We start from the raw sequence: 13,235 nt of genomic DNA, 5'->3' as shown, positions 1-13,235 counted from the left end.
CCTACATTACCGTCTTAAATAACCTGATGAAAGCGTTATACCGGGAATAAATCCTTGAGGCTCGATAGTGAATCGTTCTTGAATCTGTATAGTCTGGTTGGTGGCAATTTCCAAACTGGTGAGTATCATTGATCCACATTCTGTTTAGTCAACGTAAAGCAAGGACCGCAGGGTCAAGGTGCAGGAATGGTATTTTCAGGGATTGAAGTCAGAAGTCCAAGCCTTAATTTAAGCCTAAGTGGAATGTTTCTTAATTGCGGTAGGTACTCAAACTTCCCAAAATCAGTTTTTCCTGTTCAACAAATAACTATAAGTGACCATCAAGCAAAGGTGCAGGAATTTGCAGGGATAGTAGCTGAGATTTTCTTTCTTTAATCTAAGCCTAAGTGGGAGGTTCTACCACCCTGTGTTTCTTTGCTAGAGCTTCTTAGATATTACAAAATCGTTATTCTTTGACACTGACCTTGTTTTTCTTAAAACTTTATGCTTACGTCAAAAATAGCGTTAACATTAGCTGCATCAAATTTGTTTCTATTTTTGTGGCGTGTGTAATAACTATTGTTAAATAGCCAATACCTGCATGTTTGCGGCGCCTTCAAACACCTTTCGAACTGTAAAACAATGACTCAATTCTATTTTACGCATATCTATAATACGGGTATCGAATTTCAAGCAAATCATACCATAAATAAGAATTTTTGGAATAGATCGGTCCCTTGTGCAACTATCAGAAAAAGAGTATCCAATATTTTAACCCTGACAATAAGCTACCTACGTGCCAAGTTTCAAGCAAATCGTACCATAAATAACATTTTTTCCAATAGATCGGTATCTGGTCCACCTATTAGAAAAAGTATCCTATATTTTAACCCGGACCATACGCTACCTACGTGCCAAATTTCAAGCAAAGCGGACCATAAATAAGACTTTTTCGAATAGATCGGTCCCTGGCCCACTTAACGGGAAAAATGGATCCATTATGCTAATTTAGGCAAAAGGCTACCTACGTACCAAATGCATTAGCGTAGCTCGACCCCTGCAGCACATATCGGAAAAATTAAAACTTTGTGCATTCCTTCTAAACACCTTTCCAAAAAAGCAGCAACCATTCGAATCGGTTATGAAACATATTGAGGAGAAAATTGTTCCCAATTGATTCATGTTCGCAATGAATATCACAATTACCCGAAATTTTCCAAGCTTCATAACGAATTTTCCATCTTAACATTGTCCAAAATCATCAAATCATGCGATAAAATACAAAATTGCGTCGAAAAAATTCAAATATTTCTCGTTCTTCTGGATTTTTCCGACTTTTCCAGAATTTTCTATTTTACCATTCGAAAGCCATCCCGAACTAATTGCACAAAAAATTCCATACAAAAAAATCAATTTTCGGCCCAACCGTTCTCAATTGATGAATTACTATACATTTTTCACACCATTTTTATATATATAGATATATGTATTTAATACATACATACGTTCTAGCCACTACTAATCACATGAATAAAAATCTTAAAAACGAATATGTGACTGCAATATTTCTTGTTTCAAATGTTTTAGATCCATCGCACACCACGGACTTTATCGGCCGCCGATTTAGTTGGGCTTGCTAGAATCTTATATGCTAATCTACCAAATTTTAAGCAAATCGGACCATAACTACGATTTTTTCGAATAGATCGGTCCCTGGTCCACTTCTCGGGGAAAAAATATCCTATATGCTAATCTGGGCAAAAACCTACCTACGCACCAAATTTTAAGCAAATCGGACGATAAATACGATTTTTTCGAATAAATCGGTCCCTGGTCCACTTCCCGGAAAAAAAGCATCCTATGTGCTAATCTAGGCAAAAAGCTACCTAAGTATCAAATTTTAAGCAAATCGGACCATGAATACGATTTTTTCGAATAGATCGGTCCCTGGTCCACCGGAGGGTTTTCCCAAAATTTTCTTTCGTAAAAACCTTCTCCTGGCAATTGCGACCAACTGAAAAAAAAATTTAGCCGAATCGGCCCAACCGTTCTCAATTGATGAATTACTATACATTTTTCGCACCATTTTTATATATATAGATATACATACATATATGTATGTATGTACAACTTTTTTCCCCGTCTATACCACAAGTAGGATTCGTTGGGTATCAAGTGTTCAGCTACCTGTATTTAGCAGCCCAGCCAGCTCGTCTTCAGGTAAGCCAGCGCAACAGTAGTAGCGCCGCTGAATTTTTCGAACCGCTTACGCCTTATGAGCCTCAACAGCTTGTAAATCGCACTTACATACTTATTTTGCAGCTTTGTTTAAAAAACAAAATGTCATTAATAAGCGAAGGTGTGAGCATGAGGGCAGATTTATTTTTTAGTATTTCTTAATTATGAATTTTCGTTCTTTGGGTATAATAAACTCATTCTTTTCTTGTTAACAAGTTTCGGAGAACAGGTTCCCCCCATTAAAAAATTTAGTTGCGTAGGCGTTATATGTATATATGGCCATATGTGTGTCTTTTCTCCATAAACTGGAAATAAATTTGAATAATAGTGTGCTTTCACCAATAGTTCAATAAACTGGAAATTTATATTAGTAACAACTGAAATGCAGGTATTTGGTAAATCGTAACAAAGAAGTTATGATTTTCTGCGCGATGGTCTATGATTCGGTTCAAATTTTGTACTTAGACTAACTTTAAAGCAAAACTTGATAAAAATGGATTTGGATTTTTATTTTCTTTGAGCTCACTATTTCCTTCTCAATTTATGAAAGGTAAGGCTGAGTGGTTAGAGTTGCGTACTAGGTCGTCGGTTCGATCCCTGGCAACATCTAACTTAGAAAAAATTGTTCGGTCGCCGCTCGGTAGAAAATGGCAAACCTCCAAGCGTACTATAGCCATGAAAAGCTTAGCATAAAATTGATTTGCCGTTCGAAGGCGTGGTTAAAATTGTAGGTAAATATATTTGTGTAACGACATCAAATGTGTATGCGCCAAAATATTATTATAACAATTTTTAAGCAAAAAATAAAACCGATTTCAATTCTCATATAAAAATTTAAGAGTACCGTTAACTTCTTCATAATCCAATGATCGGATCTAAACCAAATTAGTATGGGACTATTCTTGAGGTACCGCCTTTCTGATAAAAAAGAATACTCGAAATCGGCCCACGTGGTCCAAAGTTATTCGGTAACAAATGTACATAAAATAATATTCCCTCGAATTGGAAACCAACCCTTTTTTGAAGTCGGTTAAAAAAGACGTCCGGCAGCTTATATTAATACCGTCTACGGAGGTCGTCATTTCGGAATTGGCAAATACATTTCGAAATATTAAAAACAAAAAAAAACCACAAACAAATTAAAGTATTATACTGAATTTTCAGTCTTTCGTACTAACTAAAATCCGGATTCGTTTCATACGTGACTATAGAATTGTTCATGTAATGACTCACTATGTAAATGCCCTTTGTCGTTAAGCATTCCAATAATTGAATTCTCGAATTGCTGTAATAAAATATCGCACACGCTTTTCCAAAAAGGCACAACTAAGAAATCAGACTCGGAAATATATGTGTGTGTAACTGCTTGTGGATCGTACAGATATAATAAAATTATTACAGTTAAAAAGTAGTTTTCCAGTTGGTGAATATATATAATATTGAATAAAAAAATATTTGCCAAAAATTAATCTAAGAGGAAGATGTTTCGCACACATGATTTTAATTTTGGCTTTGTTTTATATAATGAGAAAAAATAGAAAAACGCGTTCACTTAAGTACTCCCCGAACTAAACTTCTACCGGTTCTTATAAATATGAATAACTGCGAAATAATAAAACCTAAAAAAAAACACAATAAATTGAAACAATCATAAAGATGTGGATTATAAATTTTTTCAAATCTGATTACTAAAAAGATCTACTTATTGCCCGGCATCAATTAAAAAAGTTATAAATTAAGATTTTTCGGAAAGGTGTATTTTTACCTTCATCGTAGGTAGTTAGTTTGAAAACAAAAACACATTTTATTTATACACTAGCGTGGGCCGAAAATCCGCTTTTTTAGAACTTTGATTGATAATAGCAAAAATATTTTTCATTATGCACTAAAATAAATCTGTGTGAAATGTGAAAATGTTTGGTCCGTATCCTAGGCTCGCCCATGTCCATCAACCTTCAATGTGCTCAAAAACTAAAAACTAATAAATACAATAATTAATACGTTTTTATTACTAAAATTTCGAGTATCTTCGAAAGTATTAGTCCTACATGATTTGGTATATGGTCGTTTTTGTAGAAGAATCGTATTAAGCTAAAACATTTTTTTTTTAGCACTTGAGCTTTGATGGACTTGGGCGAGCCTAAGATATTGACCAAAAAATTTCATCTTTCACACAGATTGTTTTTAGAGCATAATGAACCATATTTTTGCTATTACCAATGAAAATTCTAAAAAAGCGGATTTTCGGCCCACGCTATTATACACCCGTAGTTGCGTATGTAACCATATGCAGTCATCTAACACGTTTACTCGCACGCCTTAACTTAATAATAATAATAATAATAATAGATTGGCGCTTACACATATGTTAGTGTTTGGCCGAGCTTCTCCTCCGATTTGTGGCGTGCGCCTTGATGTTGTCACACAAAGCGGAGGGACCTACAGTTTTACGCCGACTCCGAACGGCGATTGTATTTTTATGAGAAGCTGTTTTTCATGGCAGAAATACACTCGGGGGTTTGCCATTGCCTGCCGAGGGACGACCGCTGTTAAGAAAAAACCTTTTTTCTATATTTTTGCGATGTTGCTTTGACCAGGGTTTGAACCCAGGCATTGTGGAGTGGAAGCGCGCACTGCTTACCACTACACCACAGCGGCCGAATAAAGCAATATTATTTAAAGGTAATTAAATATTGGCGTTTAAGATTTTTTCACAGTATTCCTTATGTACATATGTATTATTTAATTTCTCAAGTCATAGTCATGTTTTAGTAAAGGTGTTTTTTTTCTTTATTTGAAGCACACTAGTTTTATTGCACTAGATTGTTCGGCAAGAGGAACATCTTCACCGTTTAATTTTAACATATTTAAGTATCTAAAATTGATAAAATTAAAAAAATCGTAAAATCTCAAAAATTACAAAATAGCTGCAACAGATATTCTGCATTTTCGGCACTTTTTCGCCTAAATAAACGTTTTAAGGCTTCAAATACTTCATTTATTTTTTATTATACTTATTTATAGAACTCTATTGATTGAAATATATGCAAAAAGAATGCTTTAGCGTTTTTTTTCTGCCGAGAAGAGGAAGTGAAATTAAAAAAAAAAACAACTCGTGAGATTTGCTCATATAACACTTATGTTAATACATCTATGTATGTATGTATATGTTTCATTGGTTAAGTATTCTCATCAACTCTGCGTTAATACTTATTTTATCAAGAATGTACAAACACATACATACATACATACATTTATGCAGATAGTATGTGTGATTTTCAAATACATAGAGTTTATTTCTTATTATTTATTCTTTACAATTGCATATACAAAAATGTGCATCAACTAATTGTTTAGGTACTTTTAAAAATACATAATTTTCATAACGCTATAAAAGCGACAACTACTTAAGTTCAAAGGCCGTATAACTAATGATGAGTAGTCAACTTTTGAATTGAAAATTTAGCAGGTACGATTAAATTAACCTTTATCTACTTTTCGAGATTATATATAGATTATAGATCGGTTTCTTTAAGTGAGGCGTGTCCCTACTACCTTAATCACTGGAAAAAAATTTAACTGTTAGTAGAACTTTTCAGCGAAAAAAATTTCTTAAAAAAAACCAGCGCAATTTTCAGCACCTTTTGGTTATCAGATAAGTATGTATTATGATTAACATAATAAGTGGAAATTTGTAGTTCATGTAGTAATTATAGATTGAACATTCTTGTTTTTATTATTCATTTCGCTAATCGTTGAGAATCATAACACAGACTTGTTTTGTTGATCGCTTATAAAGATTTGATTGCTGGACTGAAAAAAAAAACGTAAAACCTCTTTATCGCTCTTAAAAAATTATAAGCAACAAATTTTATATGTGTGTTTTTTCAAGCGTATGCGCAATAACTTGGAAAAGTAAATACTCACTTAGATTTTAACAAAATGCGTTTAAAGATTTGCATTTTTGAATGAATACTTAGTCCCAGAAAATAGGATACATATTTGGCACACAGATTTTAGTTAGGTTTTTGGCCGGGCTTTTACCCCAAGCTGTGGTTTTGGGCTCGATAGCGGCAGTATCACTTTTTGGAATAAAAAAAAAAAGTATTATACTGCTAAAAAAAAGTATAGATACGAGCGTTAGGCAAACAAAATAATCAAAATTTTAAAAGAAAACTAGATAATTATTAAAAAAACTTAACTATCATAATTCGGTGAGCAGATACTGTAATTTGGGTGCAGCTTGGCTGTCACGGCAGACATGTCTGCTTCGCCAACTATTTTCCACAACGTACTTCATCACCTTAAGTATTGAAAATACCTCGGCTTGAAATACCGAGGCATGTTCCACAAGCGAAAAAATATGTATCTAAGAATGTCCCCTTACTTAACCTAGACCATAGTCATGACTTAAAATCTATTTGAAATTCGAGCTTAAGCGCAAGTAAAAATTCAGAACAACGAAATTATTATTTTTACAACAACAATGAAATACCAGTCGCACTCTTTAGTCAACCTTACTTAGAACTAAACAACTATAATATGAATTGTTTATTTTGTTTATCTTATCACCACTTGTACGAATACTTGTAGCGCATAGTAGTTAATGATGTTCCAAACACAGAAAGAGTATAGCTATATGGTATGTATTGTATATACTTACTATGTACATATGTATGTATTAGCACACACTTGTACCAGCGCTCCAACAAGAAAACGTGCCGAAGAAAAAAAATTAACTAGCCTAGAAAAAAAGCATTTCGTTGAGATCATTTTATTGTCGTCGCCCGCCGACATTTCAATTTCAATTACAAAACACTTGACAAAATTTTTTTCCTAGTGACTTATGGAGCGAGTTTACTGTTTCTTGGATTGCCTTTTGGTTGCGCATCAGTAGCACAGTCTAAGTATGTACAAATGTATATATGTGTTTATTATTGTGACACTAACAGCATTGGCGGCTGCTTTCAACAGCAATTTACAGCATTTTATTATGTTTTTCTTTTTTTTTTTTTTTGGTTTTGTGCAGCAAATGTGTCTGGTGACAATTGTGGCATGGACAGACGGCGAAGCAATCTTGCGGGGCGAACTATTTCGAAATAATACTTTTGCGGCGTATGTTTTTTGTGCCGAATTCATTCTATGTATGTTTTTCTTATCAGCTAAAAAATATATGTACACTTTTAATTACAAGCAAGCGCCTTCAGTATCGGCAAAGACTGATGAAAATTAACTTGAAGTGAAGTGAGTAGTATGCTTTCCCCTGCAAAAATAGTTGGACCATGTAGTCTATTTGTGGTATGTTGGAGTACTTGCAAAAGTGCTCCTCTATCATGCTGTAGCGGACCAACTCGTGTCTCTGCACCAGCTTATTATTACCTGATCATTGCTGGTGAATTGTGATTGAAGTTAAGCTTTTGAAAGCATGTATGGCTGTAGCTACACGTGTAGAGAGGCTTGCTGTTATTTGTTAGCTCCCAGCAGGTTCGGGTTCGAATGCCGTCAGAGGCAACATGTAATTTTTTATATTTATTTTTGTTTTTGGTTTTTATTAATTGCGAAAAAGCATGGTGGAATAATAACAAGGTGTTGTCAGTAGCGACGTGTTTGTTGTAATTTTGACAAGATCGGCATGCTTATTTTCAGTGCTTCCGATCTTAATTTTTATACTACTATACGTTGGGAAATAGTATCTAAAATACTCCATTTTAGTATTTCGTTTTATAGCGATTTTTGAAAAACTTGGTGTTTTCAGAACGATATTAATATTTAAAATTGCTCCTCAAAATATAAAATATAAAAGTGGTTATCAAAGGAAAAATACGTACACAAAAATCGTATGGAAAGGCGATTTTTTTATATTAAATATCTTTTGCTGCATTGTCATAATATCGAGCCAAATGGACTACTGATACACTAGAATAGAGCGGCAGCACGGTTAGATTACGATTTCGCTTATATTATCGGTATTTATGTGTTTTAATCTATTTAAAAAAATCATATACAGTCTTATAGGAAATTTCTTTATTTTACGGCCTTTACTTTTTCATAACTTACAATATATGTCCAAGCTGTGTGGAGCTAACGATACAAACATATATTCAGGCTTATAAGCTTGTAACTATACATTTTCCTACATTTAATTTGAAATAGTATGCACAAACGGATTAAAAGTAATAAATAATTAGTACCTTTTCTACTACTTTAAAATGCGTGACCGGAATAGACCTGCCGAAAAAGTGAGGTTAAGTTACTGACAACACCTTGTTATTATTACACCATGGCGAAAAAGCATCTGTGAAGTGAAGAATAAAAGTATGTACAAACGAAAAAGTATATTAACAATGCCATTGTTAATATGTTGGAGTAGTTTTATGCTATTCTGATGTAATGGAGAGCTGGAGTATATGGTCCTGCCCTGGGATTAATTTTGATTAATTTTGGAGTACTCCTTGACGCTTAGAGAGTACTCTTTTCATACATGCATGGAGTACATAGTCGCGGTTTTTGCAGGGGCATAGCAAACCACTATATATGTATGCACAATTTGTGTTTAATTTCGACAATAATTTTTCAAGATTATTATAATTTTTGCTAGAAAATTTTTAGTGTGCGCTAATAAAAGTGTTTGTTTTACTGCTCCAAAATTTGTTTTTATAATCTAGAGCAGTAGCCAAACGCTTGTTGTCAGCTTCAAATTAAGCCGGATATACGTGTGTATGTATGTACATTAGGTTGGTCCAAACAGAGTAAAGTCGGAATTTTAATGCTCTAACCCCCTAGGATTGTTCTATGACGGAAAAAAATAAACCCATATTTTTTTAATTTGGAAAAAAAAATATTTAAGAGGTCGCTCAAAGCGCCCAAAGTTTTCCATGTATTTTATGTGGGGAAAAAACTAATTTTCATAGAAATGGTATAGAATTCTTGAAAATCGATATTTTTCGATCGGAAAACTCTGGTTCTCTTCAAGAGACATCCAATAATAATACCCAATTGTTAATTTAACAATTTTTTAGTACCAACGATTTTTATTGGTGCCCCCATTGCATTTTTTTGGGGTTTTTGGAGATTTTTGATGGTCCTATAAATTATAGCTACTATGGAAAAATGGTTAAATAAACAATTTGGTATTATTATAGGGAACCTTCAGCAGAGAAACAGAGTTTTCCGATCGAAAAATATTGATTTTCAAAAATTTTATACCATTTCTACTAAAATTTGTTTATTCCCCATATAAAATATATGGAAAACTTTGAGCGCTTTGAGCGATCTGTAAATATTTTTTGATAAAAAAATAAAAAAATAGGGGTATATGTTTTTCGGTATAGAACAATCCTAGGGGATGAGAGCATAATAATTCCGACTTAACTTTTTCTCATGCATTTTTGGACCAACCTAATGTACATACCATATGCATGAATGAATGGGTAACTCTTTGTTTTTATTTGTCACTTTCTAGTAATAATTGCATGAATCACACGCGCTGTGGCCAGATTAATGTTTTGGCATGCTAGATTGTGTGTATGTTTGCTCCATATGTGGGACACGTACAAATGTACAGATGTATGTCTTTGCTCCAAATGCCGCGCTTGCGTGCCTTTCATTCATTATCAGCAATTTTAGCTCAATGAGCGCCATAGCCAAGCGACATATGTACATAAAAAAATATCTAATACATACATAAATATGTACGTACGCACATGTCCACAAATAACTTCTAAATTCATTGCATTTCATTTTTTCTTTGCTTTTCGTAGTTTGTTTTCTAAAGATTTTTCAATTGGAATGGCTGCAAAAATTATGTATGTGTATATAGGCCCTTTCATATTTATGTACATATGTATGTACATATTTACACTGCCGGAACAAAGTATTGGCTCTGCAAATTGTTCACAATATACATATGCAACCATTTTTATTCTATTTTTCCGCCAATTTTATTCTACAACAAAAAACATTAAAATATAATTCCTAAACTTTGTGCAAAATTCTCGAAAATTCGCGAAAATTCAGCTAACTTTCATCCAAATTTTCAACTTTTTAATCAGATTTTCTAGATTTTTTTTGAGTTTGCAGTTTTTCAGCCCATCAAATTCTAGTCAAAAAATGTCAGTTTTTTTGTTGAATGTGTCTTGCATTCTTTCCATATAAAGTATTTTCAAAAAAAAATTTCTATGGAAGAGACTGCGTGAAAAAAATTGCCAAAAATCAACGGTAATTCCTAGCTACTTGTACGTTATTATAATAAAATTGATTGGGCTACAAATCTGCCTACTCAAAAAAATTCTAAAAAATCTGATTAAAATATATATACAATACACATATGCATGTACCTAATATACATATATGTACATACAATGCAGCTGTTTGTATGCCAACAGCCGTATAAGCTGTCAGTAGGCTCTGTTTAATGAATGAAATGCAAAAATCATTTAATGATGTGAAAATTATCAACAGCGGAAGCCCCTAAAAATGTCCCAGCGCAAACATACACGCCTACGCACAAGCACGGCTGCTGATAAATGAATTAATATGACATTTACGATGCAACAACAACAATGCGGAAGAAGAACAAAAGTGCAAGTGGCAAAAGTGACACACCAAACCGGCTCTCTTATTAGTGATCGTCTCCGTTTTTAATTTAATCTATTAAACGTTAATTATATGCCGTGTCTGCTGAACGAGTAGTCAAATGTGCGCATTAGGGTGTCCCGTCAAAAAATTTTTTTGAGCTACACTATCGCAAGAGGTATCGAAATTTGCGTAATTTTACACATGTTAAGAAAAAGGTAAAAAAGTCAGAATTGTGTGTGATTTTGAGGGCTCTACCACACCATGAAGGTTTCCACGTATTTTATATGAGAAAAAACACTTCTTCGTAGAAATAGAGATAAAATCCTTAAAAGTCAATATTTTTCAATTTGCAAACTCTTTTTCTCTTTAGGAGACTTAAAAGAATAATACCTAATTGTTAACTTAACGATTTTTTAATACTAACTATTTTTTATAGGTCCCGAAAATCCCCAAAATAATTAAATGGGGGAACCATAAAAAATTCATTAATATTTAAAAAAAAAGTTAAATAAATAACTGGATATTATTCTTTGAAGTCTCCTAAAGAGAAATAGTTTGCAGATTGAAAAATATTGATTTTATCTCTATTTCTACGAAGAAGTGTTTTTTCTCAAAATGACACACAATTCTAATTTTTTTACCTTTTTCTTAACATGTGTAAAATTACGCAAATTTCGATACCTTTTGCGATAGTGCAGCTCAAAAAAATTTTTTTACGGGACACCCTAGTGCGCATGCCTACATACATATCTAAGTAATAATTGTTTTTGTTTCCACATATCGTATACATATATGAACGTTTGTAACAATGCATTTGAACCATTTAAAGCAAACCATAGTTAACAGTGATTATGAGCTGTAATTACAGCGGTTATATCAATATTACTAACTGGAGCAATAATTGTGATAACTATGAATATATGTATGTATGTATGTATGTATGTATGTATGTATGTATGTATGTACATATTGTATAATGGTAGCTGTAGTGTGTGCCAATTATGACGTTAATGTGCTCGTTTGCGAAATACTAGAGTAAACTTGGATACAAAAAACAAAAGAAAAATTCTTCTAATTTGCCTGTGAGAAAAATCGATATGTATATCATTTGCATTTTTCAATTACTACAAGAATAAAGTATTTCAAATAGTAAATATTCGTAAATAAGTATATAGTTTTTTTCGCGGGTAGGGGGTTTGCGCCTTAAGCTCCCACATTATTTTAGCGTTCGGCTGCTTGTAGATCAATGGGAACCGTTCCGCTTATAACTAGTATTGCCTGGCCGGAGCCTGTGCGGTACGCAGAAGCTACTCTTAAGGCTGTTGTGCGATGGGCTCTGGAAAGTATCTTGCAACGGCAATTTTTTTTTAAAGGGTGTCAGCCCAGATCTCCGCTCCGTATAACAAAATATTCAAGGTTGTGGATAGTAGAAGTTTCCTTTTACTTTGGGTCGGTTAGGAGTATTAGCTCGGTTTTCTCTGCTGCAAATCTGAGACCGTGTGAGTCGAGCAATGCTAAGCGGAATCGCACAATATTGAAAATTTTAAACTTTTTATAATTTTTTTTTCTGAGTGTATTAGGCACTTTTTTCCATACAAAAAAAAATTGTCGACAATACTGTTTACGAAAGAAAATGCGAGAAAAAATTTTTTAAAAATCAACGCGATTTTTGAGCAACTTAAAACTTACACTTTATTCTGCTAAAATTTAAAGGGCTATCCAGCTGCATACTAAAAATATCTGGTTAAAAGGTTGAAAATTTAGTTACAATTTTGCAGAATTTTCATAATTTTTGCACAAAGTTTGAAATATGAATTTATATGGTTTTTGTTAGATAAGAGGCTATACCTCTGTAAAAAAAAATAAATATTAAATAAACAAAAGAAAACTATGCAAAACTTGTTAAAATGTCGTGTCCCTATTTATTTTTCCACCACTGTATTTTTTATAACCGATAATCTATCATTTCTATAACCATACAAAATTATTTACTTTATATGTTCGTAACCACATCACGCAAGTTTTGAAAAAAAAAATTATTAAAATTTAAAAGCTAAGTCTGAATTTTAGTTCTGATTTGGCAAGATTTTTGAAGGAAAATATTTTTATTCGGTCAAAAAATATGTATTTTTAACAATTTTATAGAAATTATACGAAGAAATTTATTCTCCCCATATCAAATAAATATTTTTATGGAGAACTTCAAAGCCTCAGCGGCAGTGCTGAGGGATTTCTGAATAAAAAATAGAGGTCTCATTATTCCATTTTCTCAAAAATTCCAAAATGTTGATTTTTCAGTGTATTTTTAGACCACCCTAATTTACCTACATATATATATATACATTGTGACCATATCATTTAGAATAAATTGCTTCATTAAAATGTTGAATTAACCAATTTGAAATTTCTTTTCTTCTCTTTACAGCCACTTTTCTCGTACG

At 32.9% G+C, this 13,235-nt stretch overlaps 1 protein-coding gene across 1 annotated transcript in view; it reads left to right on the top strand.

Annotated features, from left to right (window-relative positions):
• The window catches only part of LOC118733389 (innexin inx2), a gene marked incomplete at its 3' end in the record, with an annotated part of 22,542 nt that extends 9,307 nt beyond the window's left edge, over positions 1–13,235 (top strand). Inside the window, 1 exon segment of the mRNA XM_036462756.1 lies at positions 13,220–13,235.

The sequence above is a fragment of the Rhagoletis pomonella genome, unplaced genomic scaffold (genome assembly GCF_013731165.1).
Source record: "Rhagoletis pomonella isolate Grant_MI unplaced genomic scaffold, Rhpom_1.0 Rhpom_scaffold_00002, whole genome shotgun sequence".
NCBI lineage: Eukaryota > Metazoa > Arthropoda > Insecta > Diptera > Tephritidae > Rhagoletis > Rhagoletis pomonella.
The sequence above is the reverse complement of the archived record's forward strand: the minus strand, read 5'-3'. Positions and strand labels throughout refer to the sequence as shown.